This window comes from Triticum aestivum, chromosome 7A (genome assembly GCF_018294505.1).
Source record: "Triticum aestivum cultivar Chinese Spring chromosome 7A, IWGSC CS RefSeq v2.1, whole genome shotgun sequence".
NCBI lineage: Eukaryota > Viridiplantae > Streptophyta > Magnoliopsida > Poales > Poaceae > Triticum > Triticum aestivum.
This window is the reverse complement of record NC_057812.1, coordinates 212,406,998-212,429,853: the sequence shown is the minus strand read 5'-3', so window position 1 is coordinate 212,429,853 and position 22,856 is coordinate 212,406,998. Positions and strand designations below refer to the sequence as shown.

At 41.6% G+C, this 22,856-nt stretch overlaps 1 long non-coding RNA gene across 2 annotated transcripts; it reads right to left on the bottom strand.

Moving 5' to 3' along the window:
* Nucleotides 1–2,892: 2,892 nt before the first annotated feature.
* On the bottom strand, nucleotides 2,893–6,145 carry LOC123150828 (uncharacterized). 2 transcript variants are annotated; one of them, XR_006475371.1, is made up of 2 exons: nucleotides 5,534–6,145; nucleotides 2,893–4,738 (listed from the first exon to the last, which is right to left on the bottom strand). It is a non-coding gene; the product is annotated as an uncharacterized lncRNA (long non-coding RNA). The 2 variants fall into 2 exon arrangements; XR_006475370.1 differs by having other exon boundaries at nucleotides 5,538–6,145.
* Between the last annotated feature and the right edge of the window lie 16,711 nt (nucleotides 6,146–22,856).

Below are 22,856 nucleotides of genomic sequence, written 5' to 3'. Positions count from 1 at the left end.
CTGTGCACACAGACCCACATGTATAAACAAATCAATCAAACCAACTACACCAGCCTCTCACTCTCCCAAACAAGTGTTTTTTTATTGCCTTAGTCCTATTTCTCTCCCATGCAAGTGTTTTTTCATTGCGTGAGTTATTAATTTGGCACCGGAGCAAAGTAGGTGATCCAGATTGGGGCACCAGGTGAGCAATGGAGGGGCATCGATGCCAAATGCATCACAAGTGAATTTGGCACGTGTTTTGCCCTACATAGTGGAGGGCCGTTATAGCCCACTTTTGTACTACCTCTTATTTAGTATAAAATTTTAACCATAGATTTACGTAAGAAAATGCCAATGCATGTCACTAAAAATTATACCATTTGAAATTATGTTCAAATATGAATCCAACGATATAGTTCTTAGTGACATGCATTAACATTTTGTCAGTTAAATCTATGGTCAAATTTTGATACTAAAAAATAGGAAGAGTAAACCAGGACGAAGGTAGTACTTGCTCTTAGGGTAACCATATAGTTACTGGAGTAGTCTAAGTTACTTTCCACTATGACTAGCCTAGGCTACTATAGTAGTACAACAACAAAACGATGCAGGTGATCACGTGAGAAAAAATACTAAAAACATTTCTTTCGGTGCAGTGCATAGATGCAGTTTTGAACACTACACTTGTCATCGTAATTTGGGAGAATTACGAAAATTTTGAGCTACGTTGTGATTACTGTTTACTAATAGGAAAGAAGTTTCACCTCGATGAGTAGCTTCTCCGTGCACAGAAAGCATGTAAGGAATCCAACAACTTGATCCAGATTGGGGCCGATAGATTTTATTGCCAAGATCTTCACTGTGCTCATAGGCAGGGTCAAGCTTGTGGGAATCATTTTCTGGAAGACGGTCGTAAATGCATCAAGAAGAAATTTAAAAATGTGAATTTCAAGAAGACGGAGAAGAAGATGAATGTTGTACCTGAACGATTACGGATCCAATAAAGAGTTCGGAGAATTTGGCAGACGAGTGCACCAACGCTGTCAATTTCAGCGCGTCAATGACCCTGATTTTTGTTGGACCTTCTAGATCCGATACAAGCAATCTCTCAAGAAAAGGCGCATTCTCAATGACCATAATGTGGAACAGCTGGAGTGATCTCTTCCCAATTGATGTCTTGTTGCGGGGCCAGCAAGACACATAAATCCATCAAAGATTCGTCGAGGCAATGTGGAGGCTAATGAACCTGTGGATCTGCTCAAGACGAAGGTACTCAAGCGCAGTAGAGCTGCGGAGCAGGTGCTCCATAGCCTTCTTCGAGATGACAAGGTCGAAGAGGTCGAGCTGCTTGAGTTGAGGGAGAAGAAGGGCAGGCGCGGCATTAATCTGGGGAAGATAGCAGGAGCTGAAGCTGGCGCGACGCGGCGTTGGCGCGAGGCGGAGCGCGGACGGCGGCAGAGAGCGACAACGTCCAGCTTCAAAGATGAGCTCCTCGAGCTGATCTAGGGCGGGGGATAAGAACCACTCGTCGAACTTGGGTTGGACCTTGCAGTTGGTACTGAACATGCGGATGTCAAGGCGCCTGGCTGGCCCAGGTTGTGATGAAAGGATCTTGGAGACTACGGCCATGTGTTTGCAATCCCCATCGCAGAGGCAGCTGTCGACGCTGAGGTTGAGGGGGACGTGGCGCCAGAGGGGGCGCCACCGCCGGGAGAGTAGGGCGGTCCGCACAGCAGATTGGTGGGGAGGAGGCCGATGATGACGAGCAGCATGTCGTCGGGGAGGCTGCTTATGAAGTCCAGGCTCGCCGGATGTGGTTTTGGCTTGAGCCGCCTCCGCTTGTTGGCTGCCTCGCCGTCCATCTCAACCGGCGGCGACGCCGGTGTACACGTGTGCTGGTGTGTGTTGTGTGCTGGGTGTGTGCGAGTGCATCCTTCTGTGCATGCCACCGCGCAGTGGTGAATTGTGCACGAGTGCGTCCTCCACGCGGAAGAAGTGTGTCCTCAATGCGCCCTCAATTTACTAGCGTGCGGGGTGCTGCCCCGAGTGGTTTCAACTTTGTTTACTTCACCGTGTGTCAGATGGGCCTCTAGTTTACTTATTTTCACCCACTGCCACATGGGCCAGCACACAAAGATACAGAACACGAGCTGACAAGGCAGCATGTGGACTGGTTGACCGGTCAACTAAACAATATACGGAGCTATACGCTGACACAGTGAGCGTGTAATCCGTTGGTATAGAGTGTTCGTATGAGAAGGGAGGCCCGTGAAAGATAGCAGAGAGAGAGAAAAGAGGAACTCCCTCCGTTCGATAATGTAGTTCCAACATCTATTTACATATAAAAAGTGCTTGATGACCTAACCAAAGAAAAGAAAATTACGCTAGAAATTACCATAAAAATTAGAAACATCTAGCCGTTAATTTAATAGGTAGAAGACTTTATCATCATTAGATTAGATTCTACTTGAAAATTACTCATCATTGCCATTATAATGTAGCAAATCGTCCCTTTTTACGCTAGAAATTACCACAAAAATTAGAACATCTAACCATTAATTTAATAGGTAGAAAACTTTATCACGTTAGATTAGATTCAACTTGAAAATTACCCACCATTGCCATTATAATGTAGCAAATCATCCCTTTCCCCATCTCTTATCTTTTTTCCCTCTAGAAAATCATATCCGGTGAACAACCAAACGAGAAGAAACGAGCTAAAAAAAGATCACAACAAACCCTAGCTTGGCTACGCCATCCTCATGGCCATTGGATTGGCGGCTTTCAGGCGAAGACCAAGCGCAGATAGGGCTAAAAGGCACATGTCGCCTCCTTCGAGGTGGCTCCCTTTACCAATATGTAGCATGCATGAGCAGTGGCCAAGAGCAAGGTATGTACGTTGATGGATTCTTCCCAAATATCCAACCCTACAATGATCAATTGCATGCATGCCGTTTTGTCTTTTTGCCATCTCCTATACGCGGGTCTCACAGACCATTTTTTGATCTGTCCCGTGTTCTTTACACAAATCACACAATCAATCTCACGATCTCATAAACAAAACTCACCATAGGTTCGACTCATACCATCACAAGCAACCCTCCAAATTTTTACTTGCCGTTCTTGCCGATGATGTACTATTATTCCAAATCAATATACATCACCATGATGGCTTTCCCTAAAAAAGAACTCTCACGAGCGAGTGCCCCAATCTCCACGATTGTGCCATCCTCCTCGATTGTGCCATCGGCTCCATCAGGTTTTCCTAAAAAAGAGCTCTAAAAAAAGAACTCTCACGAGCGAGTGCCCCAATCTTCTCAATTGTGTGCCGACGATTCCATCAGGTGAGCAGATCACCTCCAGCAGCTGGACCATCTGCAGAGATCATATAGAACTGACATAAAGTTCAATATTTTCTTAAAAGTAAGAGCAGAAATGGCAGAACAACTAATGTCTTCAATTCAAGGTATGACAACACAATCAAAAGCTTTTAATTCATGTAAAATGGCTTTTTAAACTTCTCATAAGTTCCCCTTGTGGATTTTCAGTCATTGTTGTACATCAACTTCTCATCCTCAATTGCAATCTTATCTTATTCTTAGATTTCAATATTTCTTAACAGCAATAACATAATCAGTAGTATAATGCACGTCTTCAATTCAAGGTGTGACAACACAATCAAATGCTTTTAGTTCGTAAAGAGGTGGAAGAAAGAACTACATGCACAATATCAGATTGTACAACTCCATGTTCGCTTTCACATCAATGGGAGGAGAGGTAGACACAGAAAAAATGGTCCCATGCCTTATGTATTTGGAATGAATGGCCAAAAATATCACAGATAGGTGCTCTACTACCTGAAGGTAAAGACAAACTACGCACGGCGTAGTTGCACACCTATGCCACTACAAATGAGGTAAGAATCAGAGTTGACGCGTCAACATCAGAAGATAAAAGGGAATCAACAGATCCTCCCATTGTCGAGGACCTTAAAAATATATTGGATAAAGATAGACTAGCAAAAACACTCAGAATGGTAAGGGATAAATTCGAAGGTGACTATCCACGTGAGATTAACACGACATGGCATACCATCTGCAACTGAAGTACCAGACTTGAACTATCACAATGTGAGATTAGCACAACATGACATGCCATCTGCAACTGAAGTAGCAGCCTTGATTGTCAGTGATACAACAGAGAATGGAAAAGTACATGATATCATTGTTCAGTACAAAGACATGAGACCAAGAAGAATATCGGAGAACCATTCAAAATTCATGGTTGTGCAGTATCCATTGTTATTCCACTACGGAGAAGATGGGTATAGAGGAAATATACATTGCACAATAAAAGAAGGTGCAAAATGCAAGAGAAATCATGTAAACCTTGCTGGTGTGTGAAAAGCTTAAATTGCAGTTCAATACGGATTCCTTTGCAGGCATTTTGCAGTAGTGCAGTACAAATAGACTGCATGAAAAGACATAAAGGAAACCTAAGAACGCAATTATATGCTGGCTTGCAAGACACAATAGACCGAGGAGATGCAAGGGCTGCCCAGGTATGAAGGACAATACTATTGTCATGTGCCATCCAGCTTCACAGATAGCCCAAAGATACAAAGCATAAAACTAATACGATGCTATGGCAATATGTCGATGGGCTGGATACACAGACCTATTTGTGACATTCAATCTTTGCTACAGAAAGTAGGCATAGCAGCATCATGAAGACCTGATATTGTTGACCGGGTGATCTACATAAAGATCAAAGTGTTCAAGAGAAATATAAGAGAAAGGTTATACTTTGGAAACGCACTCGCAAGTAATACCCTACCGACTTGATCACACATGTTATTTTCTTTTGTATAGCAAATGAACTAACAGCGAGAATGATGTGGTCAAGAACATAGTCTTCACAGAAATATCCTCAAGGTAGGAACTAAAAACGCACTTACACATGCTACTAGCCCTGTTTTTTCTATGCTAACATGATACTCCTATGATGGAACATAACCATAAGAAGATGGAACTAAACTGATTTTGCTATGCTAACATGATATGACGGCGGATATGATCTAATACTCCCAGAATTATTGAAACATGCATCAACATTCGATGGAAATAGCTCAATAATACCAATTGTCGGTGCTATATATATTTTTTGATATTTGAAAATTATTCTACTGAACATGACAGTAGTTACAGCATCCACGGATCATTATAGTTAATATGTAAAATTAAATGGCACCTACTTTCATATTCACTTACTAAAATAATTCTATCTTTGGGAAATCGTAAAATTATAACAAATTAACTAATTACATATTAAATCTGTTGAAAAGAATGGGAGCAGGGGGCCAAACATTGTCGATGCCAGTCCCAAGTACTAAAAAAAGTGGAGGGGGCATAGATAAATTTACACCTTTCAGTAACAAGTTGTACCCGAAAGCACATTGTACTCCTATTAGTTTAGCCATACACATGCAAAGAAATGATAAGGACCAAGAAAAAAATATATGATAAATGCATGAAAATGGAGAAGTGAGGACCTACAGGTGGAAGAATGAGCCGCCGAAATCAGGCTACCTCTATCGAGGAGCAAGACGACCTGCTGGGCTGTCTTGCTCGGGGACAACCACGATACGATGTGGATCCAAGCTCGCTGTAGCAGACGAGATCCACACCCATGTCGCCTCGAAGGACGGCGACGACAACGGCACTGTCAAGATCGACAAGCTCGCCTCCTCCATTGTGCAGCTTCTCGTCGAGCCCTGCTACCCCTCCGCCGCCGTTGACCAGCATAAGAGATTGAGGAGGCATACATCGGGGAAAAACCAGGCGCCGTAGATGGTCACGCCGTCGCCGCACCAGTGAGCCGAGCTGCAAAGGTGCGTGCAGTTGAGGACGAGCAAGATCACGGCAAGGAATCAAGAGGGGAAACTAAGGTTTATTCAGAATTGAATCTGCAGCGCTCGGGTGGAAGCAATTTTGGTACGAGGGGATAGAAGGAGATGAAAGGATCAGGCAAGAGCCACGTCTAATGGTCGGAGAGTGTGAGGTTCTCTTTTTTCTTCTTTTTTTTTTTTTTTTTGACAATTGTGTGACAGGTTCCCTTTGTTTTGAGGAAGTGTGTGAAGGTGTGAGTGTGAGGGATTCAACGACAAAAAAATGTGTGCGGGCTGTGTACATCTGTGTCATCCTGTTCGGCTTCCATAAGAAAAGAAAAAAAACCCTAAAAACATTTCCGAAAATAACACAAAGATTTCCTACCAATCAACTACGATTTCGAAAACAACACAAAGATTTCCCACTAATCGACTACGATTGCGAACAGGTGGAATTCACATACGTGTGTGCTCCAACATAAATTATACTCCCTCTGTAAAGAAATATAAGAGCATTTAAATCACTATGCTAGAAATTCGTTTGAACAAATTCTTTTGAGCATTTAGATCACTATGCTAAAAATATATAGTATACGATGATAAAAAATATATCAAACCGGAACCAATCATTCATATTCGGGCTATGCATATGAAAGTACAATTTCATGTCAAGCCGTCACGGACTATAAACATGATCATGCGGCAACATCCGGCAAGCCCACGGGTTGGAGTGAGGTGCTTCCAAAGAATTTGATGAGAAAGATCACACCCCATATTTTCCTGAACATGAAAGGAAAATTCCTCTTATCACCACATAAGCCGTGTCTAAGGGTAAAATCATATTTACAACCGCAACACTTGATGAACAAACGATGAAAATGTTATATATTTACCTTTGTTAGTTAATTAAACTTTGTTAAGTACTAGCCCGTGCATTTGCGAGGGCCACTTTGCTAGTTTTTTTAAAAGTCAAACTTTTGAAACTTTGACCAAGTTTATAAAGAAATTACTTATATCTACAATACCAAAGATAAATGATAGTATGAAGTAAGTACATGTTGTGATGAATCTAATGATCTTTTCAGATGTAAATGTTTTTCTTCACATATACCTGGTCAAACTTTTCTGAGGTTTGACTTTTCAAAACATCCATATGCTTATGGACGTGAGAGACTCCCTAACTAGAGAGAGAGAGAGAGTGAAATAGAAAAGTGAGTGAAAAAAAGTGTGTGTGTGTGTGTGTGTGTGTGTGTGTGAAAGAGACATGGACAACACTCGATAAAAGTCGAGAAAAAACGTGTGTGTCTTATGCAAACATATCACACATGCATCTTCGACAACAGAAGCAAGGATGATGAGATAGTGTGTGGTTGTTTGCAACCGAGAGAGCAAGACCCCTAGCACGTGGCCAAGAGGGGTCTGACAAACAAGGGAGAGAGGTCGAGAGATACGTACGGAGAAAATGCAGACATGGGGAGAAGAGAGTGTATGTTTTGTCATAGAGAGATCCCCTGGAGATCGTGATGGGACTACATGGATGGGAGATCGAGTGACAAGGTGTGTGCGCGGCAGAAGATACCCCGAGAGATATCGAGATAGACGTATGGATGGAAGGAGACAATACATGTGTTCCTGATGGCTAGTGAGAGATAATCATACTTAAGGGGGGAGTGCTTACGCCTATGATGGAGTGAGGGATTATGGTACTTATTAGGGGGTGCATGTCACATAGAGAGAGAACAAGGGCGGAGAGTATTGGATGGGTCTATATGTATAGCGCGAGCGAGACATGTGTATGTGTGAACCAGGGAGATATAAAGTTTGAGAGAGATTGAGGAGCCCTGATAAGGCTGAGTGGTGCGTCAGATAGCTGAGAGGGGGAAAGAGATATTCAATCCGCTCGATAATGCAGTGCATGTAATTTTTTTAGAAGTCAAACTTTGAAAACTTTGATCAGGTTTACACAAGTGTTACTTATATCTTCAATACCAAAGATACATCATACGAAACTACATCTCATGGTGAATCTAATGGTATATGTTTGACGTTCCAGATGTAATTGTTTTTCTCCACGTACATGATCAAACTTTGTGATGTTTGACTTTTCAATAAATCAATATGCTATGGACCGAGGAGAGTGCCTAAGTCGAGAGGGATCAAGTGCATGTGAAGAAGAATGAGTAAGTGTGCAAAAAGAGTATGTGTGTGAAAGAGAAAGTGACAACAAACGATAAATTAGAGAGAGTGTGTGTTTTTTCGTTTCTTAGGCGAACATATCACGCATGCATCTCCGAGATAGAAAAGTGAGGCGAGGAGATACAAGAAGATAGCTAGTGTGTGATTGTTTGCAACGGAGAGAGACACCCCTATAGCACATGTACAATAGAGGTCTGGCCAACAAGGAACAAATGTCGAGAGGGACACATGGAGAACATGGACGCATGGGGAGGGTGAGAGGGTGTGTTTGTGATAGAGAGACCCCCTCAAGATCGTGAGGGGACTATATGGGTGGGAGATTGAGGGAGGTGCGTGCGCGATAGAAAGATGCCCCGAGAGAAATCGAGATAGACCATGCACATGTTTGTGATGGAGACTAAGATTAGCTAGTCATATACATATAGGGGGGACTGCGTGTGCCTACAATTGAGTGAGAGACCATCATACTTGGCTAGCTAGGCATGAGATTGTGTGTGTGTGTGTGCGCGCGTGTGAGATGGAGAGAGAACGAGGGAGAGAGATAGAGTTTTAGATGGGCCTATCAAGTGCGAGTGAGATATGCATGTGTATGTGTGATCCGGGTAGATGGAGAGTTTGAGATAGAGGGGGAGAGCTCCGAGACAACAGAGTGGTGCATGAGAGAGTTACGGACAACGAGCTAAGGAATTTGTGTGTGTACGATGAGTGCACCCAAGATATCTAGCTTGGACTAGAGAATCATACATAGTGTGCGAGAGAGACCTATAGATGGAGTATATATGCATGCGAACTAGAAAGACCCCCCCCCACGCACACACAAAGAGAGAGAGAGAGAGATGGAGAGAAAGAGAGAGGACCAACAAGGTCTGTGTGTTGGATGTGTGCGACAGAATTGAAGATTGTCGGCGAGAGAGAGAGAGAGTGCAGGAGTCCGGAAGAGGGGGAGGTCACGTTTTATGCATCAAAAACTGATATAAATCATGTTTCGATATAAACTTGCATTCAAATATTTAAATTGAAGAACATGTTGTCTGCAATCCACACATGAACTTATATATGCGTATATTAAACAAGTTCATTAATTTGACTTTCAACATGTTCATGCAGTACTATAATACTATACAACATGCTATTCGATTGAGGTGTTCAATTTTGGATTTAGTTCACTATTTTGACCTGGTGAACGAGCTATTTCATTGAATCGAGATATTTCATTTCGGGTTTGATTCTCGTTTTTTAGTGGGTCAACTATTTGTCATATAGTAAATCGCTAGCAACGAGCATGTAAAAACACATTACTCCTGAGCATCATCTCTCCATCTAAAAAGAAGTGGCAAGCTAATATTTCTAAACTTGATTCGAATCGACTTGGTAAGGTAGACGTGGATGCTCGTTCTTTCAAATTTTGAACGAACCGTTAAACATCCTCTGCTCGGTGGAATTCGCCCGAGCAAATAAATGGAAGACGTGAAATTACCGTCCTATGTGGGAGATGCATTAATTGGCCCGTTGTGCATTGAGGGTAAGTCCGTAACTTCATCCAAGCACGCCTTCTCCTAGGCCGAAATGACATGTGCCGAATAATTCATAAACCATGGTCGGCAAAACACGCTCTCCTCATCCGAAATAGCTCGCGCCCACTATTTCAAAACACGCTCTCCTCGAACAAAATCGCTCGCGCCCACTATATTTCAAAACACGCCCTCCTCGCACAAATTGCTCCCGCCCACTATTTGCGGAGAAGCAAAGTTACTCTACTATCCCCGACCCTCAGTACATAGACCCAAGCCGAGAAGCCTAAAGGCAGGGGTAGAACTGTAACTCCCCCTCACATTTCAGACAAATGCGTCCGTAAAACATGGTTCCACTCCCCTCCCAATCCCCCCCTATTCATACCTCATGGGCGCCAAATCGCCTTCTCCCCGGAAGCTCCCTTCTCCCAAGCCGTGAAACCTCAACCCCACCGCATAAATTTCACAGCCTCCCTCCTCCCTAATGTCGGAGACGCTGTCCATTTGCCGTCGTGCACTGGGTCATGTGCCTCTTACTCCGTGTTGCTGGAGCTGCCTCGACGACGGCCGCGTGAACTGTACCGGAGCCGATTCACCCCCGCCATTGTTCACGGCACTGGAGCGGCTCCAACTTCAGATCCGTTCATAGTCCCGGTGCTGCTTCCCTGTAGCCGTCGACCGTCGCGACATCGCTATTTCCCTGCCGCCGATGGCCACTGCAACCGCACTAGCCTCACCGACTCGATAGCTGGACCCGCCTACTTCACCATGCCGCCAGATAGGTCGCACCCTCATCTCAAATCACTTTATTTAGGTGTCATTTGTCTGAATTTTTATTCTGGGCCAATTGATTCCCAATGGGAAGCAGCACCCCTCAAGGCGGCGGAGCTCCTAGGCTGTCGGTTGGCTGGTGTCTAACGTAAGGGTGCGGGGCCGCAAGTTCGCCGCGGAAGCAGCGCCTAGATGGCTATCTTAGAGTTGCGTGGGTTCAAGGTACTGCCACCGTCGGATCTGGATGACGAGGAGTCTTTGTGGTTGGCCCAGGGGCGGCGCAACCACAGCAGTGCGGTGGGGCGGGGAGCGGGGTTTCGGCCGGGGCCACGGACGGTGGAGGAAAGCTGCTCTGCCGTTGGTCGCTGGCTCTTCGGGGAAGATTCCTAATAGTGTCAGCCGGGAGGCACAAGACGGCCATCAAGCCATCCGGCGTAGATCGGACAGTACCAAAATAAAATAAAATCGTGTGAACCCAATTTAATCTCAGTCAACAAACGTGTGACCACTCTCGTACCTTACTGTTGATCTCTTAGTGTATTTCTTCAGATCAAAGAGATGTGTCGTTCTTAACATTATGTGTTATCTGCATCTTCAGCCACACCGTCTTCCGACTCACCGCAGCTGCTCCAACAAGGGAAGCATACACTAGAAGAGAGCTATAGTCCCCACTCAACAGTTCCCTACATCAAATGCGCGTGCCTGACATGGACAACCACAACAACTGTAGGGCCATCGACAAGTCAGCACATGATGCTCACTCCTATGGATGGCAACCAGATAGGTTGTACCCTCATCTTACTTATGTGCAACATTTATGGCTTTGTAGTTCATCTAAGCATGGAAAATAGATTATCACATTTCACTATATATTCATGTTGATCTCTTACGTGTCTTGTTCAGGAGTTAACGTTGTTCCATAGTTCAGCTAAGATACTTGTTCTTTAGGTAACGATGTTCCATAGTTATCATCCATCAGCCAATGCTATCCCACAGGCTGGTGATTATATTATTATACCACTTCTAGTATTACCTATGTTGTTCTTTAATACTTTTGTGTGCCATCTAGTTAATCTCGAGTACAAACGATACATATTCTGTAGCTTTCATCTGTGTTCTCCCTTTAGTTTTTGAGACATGTTGCTGCTAGTTAACCCAGTCCTACTATTTATGTCGTCTCCTACATACACTCATTACATAAATCTAACTACTAGTTGTCTTCCATGCATGTCAGATATAATTGCACACACCGATATATCCACAAGAACCTCACCGAGCAATGTAAAGGCCAATAAAATTGATGTCAATGATACCCTATATGATGGAACATGTAAAGGCAGTTCTTCAGAAGACTTGCAGAAAGATGTCGAATCCTCTTCACCCCACAAGATCCTTGCTCTAACTTGGCCCGTGATATGGGTACAACATGCATATAATGTCCTGGAGTGTATCTACTCTGTTGCAATGCCATGTGCTTAGCATGCTGATCATGCATGTAAATATTTCATGCTATCCTATTTTTCAGTACCTATTTCATTCATGATAACATGTTTTCAAATTCAAGTACTGTCATTCTACTCTATCACAATGCCATCTTCTTAATTTGGACATCATGCTTCTGAATATCTTATGCATTGTTATTCATCAGTATGTACTTCATCTGTCTACCATACCATTTTTTTACATTGAAGTGATGTTCTAGTGCTCTGTTGCAATGCCATCTTAGTTTCCCAATAATACACATGTATGTTGCCTTAGTTTTTTCTATACGTATTCTGCTAGCATACAGTTTTACATTCAACTAGTGTTTTTTTACTATGTTGTCATGTCGTATCCCTAGCTCTTACACCATACTCCCTCTGTCCGGATTACATGTTGCCGAAATGGATAAAAAATGATGTATCTAGAACTGAAATACGCCTAGACCCATCCATTTTTTTCCGGATGGAGGGAATACATGTCAATATGTCATGCCTTTCTATTCTTCAGTACCTATTCCATCTCTCTGTTGTAGCATATTTTATAATTGAAGCACCATTCTTCTATACAAGGCATGCAAGGGGAAGACGACTATGTTAGAATCTGAAGGGTTACAAACCAGGTCTTTGCAAAAGATCCAAATGTCAGGAGATAATAAACCAACTCCAGTTTTTATAGATACTGCTCCAGCACAGAGAAACCCAACTCCTACTGATAATAAGCAGATTCCAGTGGCCAAAGAACTAGTCCGCTCCAGTCCAGCAAAAATATGTCAACTCCATTCTAAGAAGCGTGTGTGTATCCTTGCATCATGAAATTTTATAGCATGTTGATCATATTTTCTACATGTTTCTTACACATCTCTCTTTTAGAAAATAAGATTAACAGATAGAAGAATTTTTGCACTGGTATCGTTTGTGAGGAAAGATTCTTGCAGGAATTCTCTGTACTCCAATGCTGATGTAAGTACCTATTGTATATCACTATATTTTTACATCAGCATGTATTTTGTTAATCAGCGTGAATCCAACCTTTATCTGATCTAAATTTAGTTGTACCGAAATGTATGGTTAAAGGCCACAATGTTGATTTTTGTAAGGAAAACTGCTTGGTAGTTTTGCATCCTGAGCTGCATGAGTGTACTATCTCATATCAGTGGGTTTGATTACTTTGGTTCTGCAGTGGGTTTTCAGTACTTTTTTTACTGTGTTGTCCTGTCGTATCCCTAGCTCTTACATCATACTCCCTCCGTCCAGATTACATGTCGCAGAAATGGATAAAACTGGATGTATCTAGAACTGAAATATGCCTAGACCACCCATTTATTTCCGGATGGAGGGAATACATGTCAATATGTCATGCCTTTCTATTCTTCAGTACCTATTCCATCTCTGTTGTAGCATGTTTTGTAATTGAAGCACCATTCTTCTATATAAGGCATGCAAGGGGAAGACGGCTATGTTAGAATCTCAAGGGTTAGAAACTAGGTCTTTGCAAAAGATCCAAACGCCAGGAGATAATAAACCAACTCCATTTTTCATAGATACTGCTCCAGCACAGAGAAACCCAACTCCCACTGATAATAAGCAGATTCCAGTGGCCAAAGAACTAGTCCGCTCCAGTCCAGTGAAAGAATGTCAACTCCATTCTAAGAAGCGTGTGCGTATCCTCGCATCATGAAATTTTATAGCATTCTGATCATATTTTCTACATGTTTCTTACCCATCTCTCTTTTAGAAAATAAGGTTAAATGATAGAAGATCTCCTTCATTGGATTGTATTCGAGGAAAATATCTTGCGGGAATTCTCTATGCTCCAATGCTGATGTAAGTACCTGTTGTATATCACTATATTTCTACATTAGCATGTATTTTGTTAATCGGCGTGAATCCAACCTTTGTCTGATCTAAAATTAGTTGTAGCAAAATGTTAAAGGCACCAATGTTGACTTTTGTAAAGAAAACTGCCTGGTAGTTTTGCATACTGAGCTGCATGAGTGCACTATCTCATATCATGCACATTACTGAATTGTAGTGCCGCTCTGGTTGCCCATTCATTCATTGTGTCAATCTTGCTTTCGTATTACCTTACCTGGCTGATGATAGTTGTGCCATATTGTGTTGGTGTTGGCTAGTTGCCCAAACGTTCGTTGTGCCAATGTTGCTTTCCTATTATGTGACTTGGCCAATGATAGCAATGCTAGTGTCTTAATTTGGTGCAGGCTGCTGAAGATAAGAAGACAAACTCTGAAAATAGCAAGGCAACCCCATTGTTTCTTTCCAATAAATCTAGGCCAGGTAATATGCCAATAACTCATGATTAATCTGTTTGGTTCCCCTCCTAATTTATGTTATGATGCAGTGGTCGAGACACTCTCCACTATCAATAATACAAGCCTGCCAAAATCGCCATCTGAATCTGTTCAATATCCTCTATCTCGAATGCAACGGAAAAAGTATGTTTGTGAACCAATTAATGGCTGAAGGAATGATGGAAATGGTGGAGGAATCAGAGGTGCAGAGTCGTGCGACACAACAACTGATCAATGTTTTCAGAGACAGTGTAGCAAAACAGCAAGAACTTGCCCACATGCTTATGGGCGTCATCCGTGCTAAGATTGCAGATTGTGACATTGTAGATCGTTAGGTTCTGTTCATTTATTTGCACTCGCATCAATCTTTGATTGCCCAGTGGATGTAATTTCCTGTAATATATGCAGGATGTGCAACGTTTTTCCCTGTATGCCGTACCTTTGCTTGATCGGTTTTGGTCCTGTGCATAATTGCTCGTCGTAATGGGCTCAAGTTATCTAATTTGGCCTAAAGACATGTACGAACTTTAGTGGGCCCATTAAGTTAATGGGTCGTTACCAGGCCGAAAGTTAATGGTCAGCCCTCTTAACTCCCGGGTCATTAACAGGCTGACATCGAAGCGGGCAACAGGTGAGCCCAATTGATTTCACGGGCCGTTAACAGGCCGTTACTAAGTCCGGGCTACATATGGCCCAACTATACTGTGGGCCTTTAGCAGGCCGAAAGAGACAGCGGGCTTATACTGGACCATGTAGAGCATGGGGCGCTAAGAGGCCGAAAGTCAGGTTTATATTGTAAATGGCCCAACTATGTTGTGGGCCTTTAGCAGGCCGAAAGAGAAACCGGGCTGGTATTGGACCATAAAGGGCATGGGCCATTAAAAGGCCAAAACTCAGGTCCGACTACAAATGGCCCAACTGATTTCTGGTCCCTTAATAGGCTGAAAGGCACACAGGGCCGGGAATTAGCCCAACACTTAAATGGGTCGCTAAAAGGCCAAAACTCAGGTCCGACTACAAATGGCCCAACAGATATATGGGCCGTCACCAGGCTGAAAGACACACCAGGCCGGAAATTGGCCCAACACTTAAATGGGTCGCTAAAAGGCCGAAACTCAGGTCCGACTACAAATGGCCCAACTGATTTATGGGTCGTGAACAGGCTGAAAGACACAATGGGAAGGAAATTAGCCCAATATTTAAATGGGTCGCTAAAAGGCCGAAAGATGTATATCGTGAAAATTGGCCCATCCATTGAATGGGCCGTTAACAGGCCAAAATCTCATTGGGCCGATATTGAGCCCAAATATATAGCGGGCTGTTAACGGGCTCGAACTAATGATGGGCTGCAATGGTGTCAAATCTTTAACGGGCCATTGATGGGCCGAATTGGCACATCTCGTATGGGTCGTGGGCTTAAATGAACCTGACCCAAGTAGGCCTTATATGGGCCGGCCTACTATTTTTTACTAGGATAGCCTTTTTCACCGGAATGGGCCACTGTTGGGCCGTGCCACGTGTCAACCTATCATAGGCGCCTCCTGTCCAATGAGTGGATGACATCTGTCCCAACGGTGAGGCAACACGTGTTTCCTCCGGCCAATGATTATTTTACACATGGAAAATCCCCATTGGTCTGGGTTGTTAACGGGTTATCGGATCCAAAACCGGACCAGATAGCTTAACGGTGTTCCGTTATGGTGGATGCCACGTGTCGGTCACCCTTGATGAAAGCACTTCTGTGACGCGCGATTTATCGTCATGGAAGTGGACACTTCCGTGATGATAATTTTGGTAATGTCATGGAACACTTCTACGACAGCACAGGTATGACTATCTTGATTCTGTCATAAATTTGTCATGGATGTACATGCATGACAGAAAACGTGACCTACTGTGACAAACACGTATCATCTCAGAAGTGTATTTTTTTGTGGTGTGCATTATGGGTTGTTACTACACATTATGTCACAATACTTATGCCTTTTATCTCTTATTTTACAAGGTTTACATGAAGAGGGAGAATGTCGGCAGCTGGAATTCTGGGCTGGAAAAGGAGCAAATATTAGAGACCTATTCTGCACAACTCCAGAAGTCCTGAAACTTCACGGGAGCACATTTTGGAATATATAAAAAATACTGGCGAAATAATTAACCAGAGGGGCCCCACACCCTGGCCACGAGGGTGGGGCGCGCGCCCCCTGTCTCGTGGGCCCCCTGGCAGGCCACCAGTGCCCATCTTCTGCTATATGAAGTCTTCCGTCCGAGAAAAAAATAAGAAGCAAGCTTTCGGGACGAAACACCGCCACCACGAGGCGGAACCTTGGCGGAACCAATCTAGGGCTCCGGCGGGGCTGTTCTGCTGGGGAAACATTCCTCCAGGAGGGGGAAATCATCACCATCGTCATCACCATCGATCCTCTCAGTGGGAGGGGGTCAATATCCATCAACATCTTCACCAGCACCATCTCCTCTCAAACCCTAGTTCATCTCTTGTATCCAATCTTTGTCCCAAAACCTCAGATTGGTACCTGTTGGTTGCTAGTAGTGTTGATTACTCCTTGTAGTTGATGCTAGTAGGTTTATTTGGTGGAAGATCATATATTCAGATCCTTTATGCATATTAATACCCCTCTGATTATGAACATGGATATGATTTGTGAGTAGTTACGTTTGTTCCTGAGGACATGGGAGAAGTCTTGCAATAAGTAGTCATGTGAATTTGGTATTCGTTCGATATTTTGATGAGATGTATGTTGTCTTTCCTCTAGTGGTGTTATGTGAACATCGACTACATGACACTTCACCATTGTTTGGGCCTAGAGGAAGGCATTGGGAATTAATAAGTAGATGATGGGTTGCTAGAGTGACAGAAGCTTAAACCCTAGTTTATGCGTTGCTTCGTAAGGGGCTGATTTGGATCCATATGTTTCATGCTATGGTTAGGTTTACCTTAATACTTCTTTTGTTGTTGCGGATGCTTGCAATAGGGGTTAATCATAAGTGGGTTGCTTGTCCAAGAAAGGGCAGTACCCAATCACCGGTCCACCCACATATCAAATTATCAAAGTAAGGAACGCGAATCATATGAGCGTGATGAAAAATAGCTTGACGATAATTCCCATGTGTCCTCGGGAGCGTTTTCCCTCATATAAGAGTTTGTCCAGGCTTGTCCTTTTCTACAAAAGAATTGGGCCATCTTGCTGCACCTTATTTACTTTTGTTACTTGTTACCCGTTACAAATTACCTTATCACGAAACTATCTGTTACCGATAATTTCAGTTCTTGCAGAGAATACCTTACTGAAAACCGCTTGTCATTTCCTTCTGCTCCTCATTGGGTTCAACACTCTTACTTATCGAAAGGACTATGATAGATCACCTATACTTGTGGGCCATCACCTTCCCAAAGAACATGCCGCATCCCATCGTAATAATTTCGTTGATTTGTGTGATATGCAAAATAAAAAAGATGTGGATAATGATATTGTTAAATTGAAGCTATTTCAGTTCTCGCTTAGGGATCGCGCTAAAACTTGGTTTTCATCTTTGCCTAAAAATAGTATTGATTCATGGAACAAGTGTAAAGGTGCTTTTATTTCCAAGTATTTTCCTCCCGCTAAGATCATCTCCCTTAGGAATGATATTATGAATTTTAAGCAACTTGATCATGAACATGTTGCACAATCTTGGGAGAGGATGAAATTGATGATTAGAAATTGCCCTATGCATGGTTTGAATTTGTGGATGATTATACAAAAAAATTATGCCGGATTGAATTTTGCTTCTAGAAATCTTTTAGATTCGGCCGCGGGAGGCACTTTTATGGAAATTACTTTAGGAGAAGCTACTAAACTCCTAGATAATATTATGGTAAATTATTCTCAATGGCATACCAAAAGATCTTCCACTAGTAAAAAGGTACATGCTATAGAAGAGATTAATGTTTTGAGTGGAAAGATGGATGAGCTTATAAAATTATTTGCTAGCAAGGGTGATCCTATTGATCCTAATGATATTCCTTTGTCTATTTTGCTTGAAAAAACATAATGAATCTATGGATGTGAATTTTGTTGGTAGGAACAATTTTGGTAATAACGCGTATAGAGGTAATTTTAATCCTAGGTCGTTTCCTAGTAATTCCTCTAATAATTATGGTAATTCCTACAACAATTCTTATGGAAATTATAATAAGATTCCTTTTGATTTTTAGAATAGTGTTAAAGAATTTATTAGTTCACAAAACAATTTCAATGCTTTGATTGAAGAAAAATTGCTTAAGATTGATGATTTGGCTAGGAACATGGATAGAATTTCTCTTGATGTTGATTCTTTGAAACTTAGATCTATTAGACCTAAGCATGATATCAATGAGTCTCTTAAAGCCATGATAATTTCCATTGATGAGTGCAAAGAAAGAACCGCTAAGATGCATGCTAAAAAAGATTGGTTTATAAAAGCGTGTTCTTCTAGTTTCTGTGAGAATAATGATGAAGATGTTAAAGTGATTGATGTGAATCCTACTGAATCTTTGTTTTCCAATGTAAATCTTGATAAATATGGGACTTGGGATGAGTCAACTTTAGTTAGAAGGCGTCCCAATGATTCAGAGTTTTTAGATCTTGGTGCAAAAATTGATAAAAGTGGGATTGGAGTGGTCAAAACTTTATGTAGCAATGAACCCACTCTTTTGGATTTCAAGGACTTTAATTATGATAATTGTTATTTAATAGATTGTATTTCCTTGTTGCAATCCAAGTTGAATTCTCCTCATGCTTATAATCAAAACAAAGCTTTTACTAAACATATCGTTGATGCCATGATGCAATCTTTAAAAAAAAGCTTGAATTGGAAGTTTCTATCCCTAGAAAACTTTATGATGAGTGGGAGCCTACTATTAATATTAAAATTAAAGTTTATGAGTGCTATGCTTTGCGTTATTTGGGTGCTAGTGTTTCTACGATTCCGAAAACTTTATGTGATGTGTTAGGTTTCCGTGAATTTGATGATTGTTCTTTAAATTTGCATCTTCCGGATTCCACTATTAAGAAACCTATGGGAAGAATTAATGATGTTATTATTGTTGCTAATTGGAATTATGTGCCCATAGATTTCATTGTTCTTTATATAGATTGCAATCCTACATGTCCTATTATTCTTGGTAGACCTTTCCTTAGAATGATTGGTGCATTATTAATATGAAAGAAGGAAACATTAGATTTCAAGTTCTATTAAGGAAAGGCATGGAACACTTCCCCATAAAGAAAATTAATTTGCCTTATGAATCTATTATGAGAGCCACTTATGGATTGCATGCCAAAGATGACAATACTTAGATCTATTCGTGTTTTATGCCTAGCTAGGGGCGTTAAACAATAGCGCTTGTTGGGAGGCAACCCAATTTTATTTTTGCTTTTGCTTTTTAGGTTCTGTTTTGCTATAAATAATTCATCTAGCCTCTGTTTATATGTGGTTTTATGTTTTAATTAGTGTTTGTGCCAAGTAAGACCTTTGAGATAGCTTACGGTGATAGTTGATTTGATCCTGCTGAAAAACAGAAACTTTTGCGCCCAGGAGATTAGTTTTCATTTTATCAAAAGCACGAGAAAATAGTGATTCTTTTTTAAGAAGATTTATAAACAAATTGCCTAAGACTTCCTAATTTCTCAGGATTTTTGGAGTTACAGAAGTATTTGAAATATCCAGATTACTGCAGACTATTCTGTTTTTGATAGATTCTGTTTTTAGCGCGTTGTTTGCTTATTTTGATGAATCTATGGCTAGTACCGGGGGGTATGAACCATGGGAAAGTTGGAATACAGTAGATATTACACTAATATAAATAAAGAATGAGTTCACAACATTACCAAAAGTGGTGATTTATTTTCTTATACTAACGGAGCTTACGAGATTTTCTGTTGAAGTTTTCAAGTTTGGGGTAAGGATTTGATGGACTATGGAATAAGGAGTGGCAAGAGCCTAAGCTTGGGGATGCCCAAGGCACCCCAAGGTAATATTCAAGGAGGCCGAAGGGCCTAAGCTTGGGGATGCCCCGGGAAGGCATCCCCTCTTTCGTCTTCGTCTATCGGTAACTTTACTTGAGGCTATATTTTTATTCACCACATGGTATGTGTTTTGCTTGGAGCGTCTTGTATGATTTGAGTCTTTGCCTTTTAGTTTGCCACAACCATCCTTGCTGTACACACATTTTGGGAGAGACACGCATGAATCGTGATTTATTAGAATGCTCTATGTGCTTCATTTATATATTTTTAGCTAGGCAATGTTGCTCTAGTGCTTCGCTTATATCTTTTTAGAGCACAACGGTGGTTCTATTTTGTAGAAATCGATGAACTCTTGTACTTCAGTTATATTATTTTAGAGTCTTTAGAACAGCATGGTAATTTGCTTTGGTTATAAAATTAGTCGTAATATGATAGGCATCCAAAAGGGATATAATAAAAACTTTCATATAGAGTGCATTGGATACTATGAGAAGTTTGATTCCTTATGATTGTTTTGAGATATGAAGATGGTGATATTAGAGTCATGCTAGTAAGTAGTTGTGAATTTGACAAATACCTGTGTTAAGGTTTGTGAGTCCCGTAGCATGCACGTATGGTGAACCATTATGTAACGAAGTTGGAGCATGAGCTGTTTTTTGATTGTCTTCCTTATGAGTGGCGGTCGGGGACGAGCGATGCTCTTTTCCTACCAATCTATCCCCCTAGGAGCATGCGCGTAGTACTTTGTTACGATGACTAATAGATTTTTGCAATAAGTATGTGAGTTCTTTATGACTAATGTTGAGTCCATGGATTATATGCACTCTCACCTTTCCGCCATTGCTAGCCTCTCTAGTACCGTGCAACTTTCGCCAGTACCATAAACCCACCACATATCCTTCCTCAGAACAGCCACCATACCTACCCATTATGGCATTTCCATAGCCATTCTGAGATATATTGCCATGCAACTTTCCACCGTTCCGTTTATTATGACACGTTCCATCATTGTCGTATTGCTTTGCATGATCATGTAGTTGACATCGTATTTGTGGAAAAACCACCGTTCATCATTTTTTATACATGTCGCTCTTGATTCAATGCACATTCTGGTACACCTCTGGATGCATTCACAACTCAACTTTTGGCACTTCTCGGTGGCGCAAAACTCGGACTCGAAATCATGTTGCTAGAGTGAGGAGTCATACTCCAGATCTGGCAATTGATCGCTTTCCTAGCTGGGGGTCATTCAGGACGGATTGAGTAGGGAGATACTTCGTACATGCTAAAAAAGATCAGGATTAACTCAATACTGACAAGACGATTAGGGTCCATAGTACATCGACCTTCTGATGACCTTAGTCAAGTGGTCGACGTTGACCACCGTATTGGCTGCCCCGCCCATGGCGCTGCTGAGAGTGATGATACGAGCTGGAGCAGCCGCACAGAAACTATCAGCACCACTCGTCTGCATCCCCTCAATATAAGCGCCACGCGAGGAATTTTTAGAGTCATATTCTTGTTCTAGTATCGAGTTGTAATCTTTGAGTTGTAAGTAAATAGAAGTGTGATGATCTTCATTATTAAAGCATTTTCCCATGTGAGGGAAAAAGAGAAAGGCCAAAAAAGAGAGAAAAGAAAAAAATGAGAGAAAAAGAGAGAAGGGACAATGTTACTATCATTATTTTCCACACTTGTGCTTCAAAGTAGCACCATGATCTTCATGATAGAGAGTCTCCTATGATATCACTTTCATATACTAGTGGAAAATTTTCATTATAGAATTTGGCTTGTATATTCCAACGACGGGCTTCCTCAAAATGCCCTAGGTATTCATGAGCAAGCAAGTTGGATGCATACCCACTTAGTTTTCTTTTTGAGCTTTCATATACTTATAGCTCTAGTGCATCCATAGCATGGCAATCTCTACTCACTCACATTGATATCTATTAATCGACATCTCCATAGCCCATTGACACGCCTAGTTGATGTGAGACTATCTCCTTATTTTTGTCTTCTCCACAACCATCGTCTATTCCACCCATAGTGCTATGTCCATGGCTCACGCTCATGTATTGCATGAAAGTTGAAAAGGTTTGAGAACATCAAAAGTATGAAACAATTGCTTGGCTTGTCATGGGGGTTGTGCATGATTTGAACATTTTGTGTGATGAAGATGGAGCATAGCCAGACTATATGATTTTGTAGGGATGAGCTTTCTTTGGCCATGTTATTTTGAGAAGACATAATTATTTTGTTAGTATTCTTGAAGTATTATTGTTTTTATGTCAATATTAAACTTTTGTTTTGAATCTTACAGATCTGAACATTCATGCCACAATAAAGAGAATTACATGGATAAATATGTTAGGTAGCATTCCACATCAAAAATTCTGTTTTTATAATTTACCTACTCGAGGATGAGCAGGAATTAAGCTTGGGGATGCTTGATACGTCTCCAACATATCTATAATTTTTTATTGTTCCATGCTATTATATGATCTATTTTGGATGTTTTACATGCATTAATATGCTATTTTATATGATTTCTGGGACTAACCTATTAAGTATTAACCTAGAGCCCAGTGCCAGTTTCTGTTTTTTCCTTGTTTTAGAGTTTCGCAGAAAAGGAATACCAAACGGAATAGAACTTTCACGATGATTTTTCTTGGACCAGAAGACACCTAGGAGACTTGGAGCGCAAGTCAGAAGAG